Source organism: Cupressus sempervirens, chromosome 3 (genome assembly GCF_028749045.1).
Source record: "Cupressus sempervirens isolate cs-2001-9-10 chromosome 3, ASM2874904v1, whole genome shotgun sequence".
Classification (NCBI taxonomy): Eukaryota; Viridiplantae; Streptophyta; class Pinopsida; order Cupressales; family Cupressaceae; genus Cupressus; species Cupressus sempervirens.
Genome location: NC_143120.1, coordinates 81278599 through 81284538, shown reverse-complemented (window position 1 = coordinate 81284538; position 5940 = coordinate 81278599). Strand labels below are relative to the sequence as shown.

Genomic DNA, 5940 nt, shown 5'->3' with positions numbered 1-5940 from the left:
GAATTATAGAACTTGAAAAAGTGATGAAGCATTTGGAGTATCACATTATATGTTTAAGCATACCATGCATGCTACTAGACAACCATAAGTAGTTGGAATAACTCCCCCAACTATGTATTATTCTCATCTTGATTATCAAATGGAACTCACGCTATTTTTATTTAATCATTAGCATTGGACAAAAACTAAGATAGAGATATAGATAGAGATAAATAGCAATATACAACAATAACAACATAAACATATATGCAGAGGAAAAAAAGATAGATAATATAGAGGAAGAGGAAAAGAGATAAAATAGTAAGATAGAGTGATACCGACATAAGTTGTGTGTGAGAAGAAAGAATTAAATATAATTATTTTTCTTAATAAAATAAATAGTCAAAATAAAATCATGGTTATAATAAAAAATTAAAATATATTATATTTTAATTAATGAAACTAAGAATTTAATTTTTACATTAAAACTCACATTTCTATTATAAAAATATTTTATAAGTAAAACTAATTGTTTAATTTTAAACAATTAGAGAAGGTTTACTATTTAATGTTTTTTATTTCCAATTTTTTCATAAAATTAAGTAATTTTTAATTATGAAATAATATCTATATAATTTAATATGTACATTTGTAAATAATAAATAGATGTAATACATATAAATTTGATGTTGATGAATAAATATGATATAATAAATAAGAAATAAAATATAACTATTTTATTTTAATACATAGTTTATAAAAACCTAATAATAATTTATATATCTTTTAGAATTGAATTATTTCTATTTTGTGGTTATTTCTTTAGTATTTTTTTGATAAAAAATATAATTATTAATTTAATATTAAAATATATATTTAAATTTAAATGTATTTAAACTAAATGATAAATTGTTTAAATAAAAAATATTAATCATAATAAATAATATAATTTAAAAATTGTAACACTGAACACTATTATAAAATATAATTAAAAATATATATTTTTAAATTTATTTTTATAAAAGTAAAATAATAGTAATAATTTAACTACTTTTAATAAAAAAGAAAAGTTTTAAAAAAATTAGAAATTCAAATACAAAGATATAACATATTGAAATTATATTTAAAAGACATATTTATTAGTTAGTTTTATATATATATATAATTTGAACTTATGCATTACATGAAGTTTTAGGAACAAGTTATATCAAATAGTAAAAAATAGACATCAATGTAAAACTAATAATAAATATATTTAAAATAAGAAATTAAAAATATTTAGTAGATTGTTATAATTAATATTGATTAGACATGTTGTGTGAGGTGGAAGATAAAATAATTGAAAAAATAAAATCTTATCAACTTGTCACAAATGTGGAAAAGATAAAGTTATAATTAATGCATTCATTAATGCAAGATGAATTTGTTAGAAAATATTTATATTTTTTGTTGAATAAAATTAATTTTCTCCCCCACCAAAAATAGTATGAACCAATAGAATGAATGAAAAATGTGATTTATAAATTAATGAAAAATTAGAAAAAGATATAAACATTTGAAATCTCATATAATCTTTTAAATTTTTAGATTTGATTGGGGAGTGTTAATGACATATTTGGATTGGCATGAATGCATAAGTATCATGCAGGAACTAATAAGTTATGATAAAAACCCTAGTTTCAACTTGATTGTGAAGCTAAAAGTCTTTTTTTATTTGACGTTTTTTCAATAGTTTGTTTATCTATAAAAGTTAGAGATTCTTTTTCGCACTATAGGAGACATCATGAGCATCCAATCTCCATTTTGAAAATTCTTTATATCATTTGAAAGGTCTTTCTGTGCTCTTTCCAATAATACTAGTTGTTTTTTCCAAATTGTGCTCTAGGTACATCCAATTAAGTTTTTTTTTACATTTTTACACTATGGTGGATATTTTACTTATTTCAAGTTTCAAGATCATTTTTGTTACTTCAAATGACTCGTCTTAGACTATACTATTTGTTTTAGTAGCCTTTTGTCTCTTCTAGTCTTTGTAAATATCTATTGTATGCATTTTTGCAAACTCACTGAGATAAAGTTATATATTCCTTCTGTATTTGTACTTAAGTTATTTTTCCTTATTTTTTCTTCACATTCAAGCAGTGTCATTTGAAAAAACTCATATAGATTATTATATACTTGTAATCTATCATATCTTGTGTCTTATTGTACATGTGCTAGTCTAATGAAGTGCCATGGGTAGCTGATGTTTTTCCTTTATTAATTATCTACCTTTGTCTAGTAAGTGTTTCTTCCATGACATTAGCCTCATGATGCATCTAAGATTGATCTCCTTATTACATGCATATGTATTCTTTTGTGCATCTTGATTGTGGTTCCTTGATATGCAGTTCTTATTAGCTCACTTTTCCAGTTTCCTATCACCTCACCATTGTCTATATTTCAGGGTTTCTCCTATTGATTCAAATATGCTTCCTTAGTTTGATGGAGTGGGGTATGTATTCATTATTTTTTCATCATGTACTAGGTGGATGCAAGGGCTAGGTACCTATGCATTTCGACGAATTGCATCATTTACCATATCAACACTTTTCTTTTTATTGCTACTTTGGTTGCACCCTTTGATGTTCGATTGATCAACTCTTTAAGTCTTTGGTGTTTTATGTCATCTATATGTTTGATTTTAGTTGTTTTCCTTTGTGTCTCTATTGATTCAAGTAGTATCATTTGAGGGCACTCATGTAGATTATAGTCTCCTCTACCTAGTTAGGTTCTATTTTAGTGGAGGTTCTTTAGATCAAAAATTACTTTTTGGAAAATCTTTGCACTTCTTCATGCTTTGTGGCATTCTAACTCATGGTTTTCCTTTTGTTTCCTATCTTATGTGACATTCTCTAGTTTGGAGGCTTCTGTCATCCTTCACTAATTCTTTTAGCATTCTTTCCATCTCTTCTTGTAGTAGGTATTTCCCCACATGGTTTTCTCTATTTCTCCTCTTTACAGAGATTTGGTTCTGACTGGGTGCCACATCAAGCCTTGTTGCTAAGACCCAAATTTACTTTTGGTCATAGTTTCTAGATTTGTAACTATTCCATATGTTTATCTTAAGTAAGGTGTTTGAGTAATAAGGTATTCTCTTATTACCTCTAGGTTACTTAACCAAATATTTAGACATATAATAATTAATTCTTTTATTAATTATTATTTTTTAACTTAGGATATTTTTCTTTAGGGTTTTGACCTTTTCAGTTTTACCTTTCTCCATTCAATGATGGTAATTGTAAATATTTCCATTCTCTCTTAGTGCATTTTACTTTTTGAGAGCAATTTGTCTTGTTTCTATTATTCTCTTATGACAATCTTTTGTATGCATATGTTCATCGGTTGAGAAGATTTTTATTGCTCAAATATAACAATCTCAATAGTTAATATTATCAATATAAAGATTATATGATAATAATAAATATAATTATTATATTATCAATATAAATGTTATCTTATTAATAATTATATTCACACAACCTTTATGGTAGCTATATTGTCTCAAGAAATTAGAGCACAACTACAATAATATTAATAAGCAGGATATATTTTCCATGGCAAGTCAAATAATGATATTCGCATTCAGATTCAACTGTGTAGCTCATGATTCAAACTCATTGACCCATGTTTCATGAGTAGCATATCACATGAACCCATCTCTTATGAGAATGAATGGAACACTTGATTCTCAAAGAAGCAAATACTAGAAAGGGCAAGGTTGTAATTGCACCAAAAGACTGAATTGTCCATGCCTGACACAACCAATAGTCTTATAGAACCAGAAGAGGCGGTTAATCTATGTCGCGAATCTTATGAGGGGCGCTGGTCCACTGCCAACAATACCCCTCCCAGTGTCACTCATTGTGGTTTACAGGATTCAAACTTATGACTAAGCTCTGATATCAATTGTTAGAAAGGTCAAAGTTGTTGTTGCACCAAAAGATTAACACGTCAATGCCTGAAACAACTAATAGTCTTATAGAACCATAGGAGATGGTTAATCCATGTTGCAAATCTTGTGATGGACATTGGACCACTGCCAACAGCAAAGCACTAGGAATTCATCTAAGGTCACCCATCTTAATGACACTCTAGCTCAAGTGTGCTTAACTATGAAGTTTCCTTTATCATTAAACCCATCTTGCTTAAATGGGGATGCAAGAAGAGTGAGTTTAACCATGGTGGAAACTTTGTAGTTAAGCATGCTTGATCTAGAGTAGTACTAGGTGATGTTTTGAGAAGTCTTGGTGCTTCACCTCTGTGGGCATCATGTATATCCAATGAGTTCTATGTGTTTCAATCATTTTCATTAGAGATAGATTCATGTAAACCACTACTCATGAAACATGGGTCAATGAGTTTGACTCAAGGGCTATATAGTTGAATCATGATAACAATATTACAATATAATAAACAAATATGATTGTGAAGTACCGTTCATATTATGGACATTTGATATACACATTCTTAACACCAAATTTTTCAGTGTATATAGTTCTTATCAAGATCTCAACATGCCCTTAGAAATATAAAAAACATCTTATAATGTGTTTGTTTCATAGTTGATATATAAGAAAATATAAGATTAAATATAATAGCTTTTATATTTCTTACGATATGACAAATCTTATATGATCTATAATTGTATGAAATTTTATTTTTAAATAAGTAAAAGTATATATTTTATTTGGCGAATTCTAGATAAAGAGATAAGAAAAGTTTTAAAAAAAAAAAAAATCGTCACTAAATAATGATGAATGATAAGTCTTGATGAATGTAAGAATCGAGTAGCATAGCCAATTGGCACCTAGTCCTTAGACTTTCAGCCCTAGAGGCATAAGAAACCTTACATCCATCAAATAAAACTTAAAGATAATAATTATCTATTACAAAAATCTCTTTTTTGGCAGGATATACATGGACAGAGTTCTTCTTTGTCACCGAGTAGAAAGGTTAGAAGACATCATCGTTTGGAATTCAGAGAAATCCAAAACTCCATTGCCGTCCAAATCAAATCTGGAAATCATTTTCTGGCATTGCAGGAGGTCTTGTCCAACAGGAATGAACCCCATCGTGGAAAGAACGTTCTGAAGCTCGTTACAAGAAATGTAGCCATCTTTGTTCTCATCGAAAATACTGAACGCATCCATTAATTCTGCGGACATGTTATTTTCTTCATCATCGTGACTGTTTAGTGTCGACCGATATAAATCAACAAATTCCTCAAATCTCAGGCCGTCATGAAGAGGGTTGTTGAGAGTACATCTCAGATCTTCTTCCAACATTGGTATTCCGAGCTTGTTAATGAAGCTGCATATTTCATCAACGCTCACCATTCCGTCTGCGTTTTGGTCGACCATGTCATATATTCTCCGAATTTCATCCAAATCTGCCATGTTAGTTCATAGAATTGCATAGGCAGGTTTCGTGATGCTGAAGATTGCAATAGAAGAAGAAAAGTAGAAGGAAACATTAACGAAGAAGAGATTGTAACCCCGTCTGATTTATGTAGGAAAAAACGTTTGTTCGGTGGAGAATGGGAAGCTGGAAGGAGGAATTTTTAAGTTAATGACGTGAATGAAATCGCTTGGAGATGAAGAAATCGATTTATGAAAAACGCGTCATTCGGCGGCCTTCTATATTGATCGATTCTGTTTAAACGGTTAGTGGCAGGCGGCTGTAAGGTCAGCGATATGATTTTTAATCTGTAAAAATCAAATAACTTATAGAATAGAGGAAACTCTGTAGTTAAGCGCGCTCAGGCTGGACTAGTAATGGGATGGGTGACCTCCCGGGAAGTCCCGGTGCTTCACCCCTGTGAGCATCACCTAGATCCAATGAGTGCTAAGTGTTCCATTTATTCTCATGAGAGATGGATTCGTGTTGAATCACTACTCATGAAACATGGGTCAATGAGTT

The 5940-nt window shown here is 29.4% G+C and overlaps 1 pseudogene; it reads right to left on the bottom strand.

Annotated features, from left to right (window-relative positions):
- Positions 1-4939: 4939 nt before the first annotated feature.
- LOC149564881 (calmodulin-like protein 3 pseudogene) lies at positions 4940-5532 on the bottom strand (annotated as a pseudogene).
- Between the last annotated feature and the right edge of the window lie 408 nt (positions 5533-5940).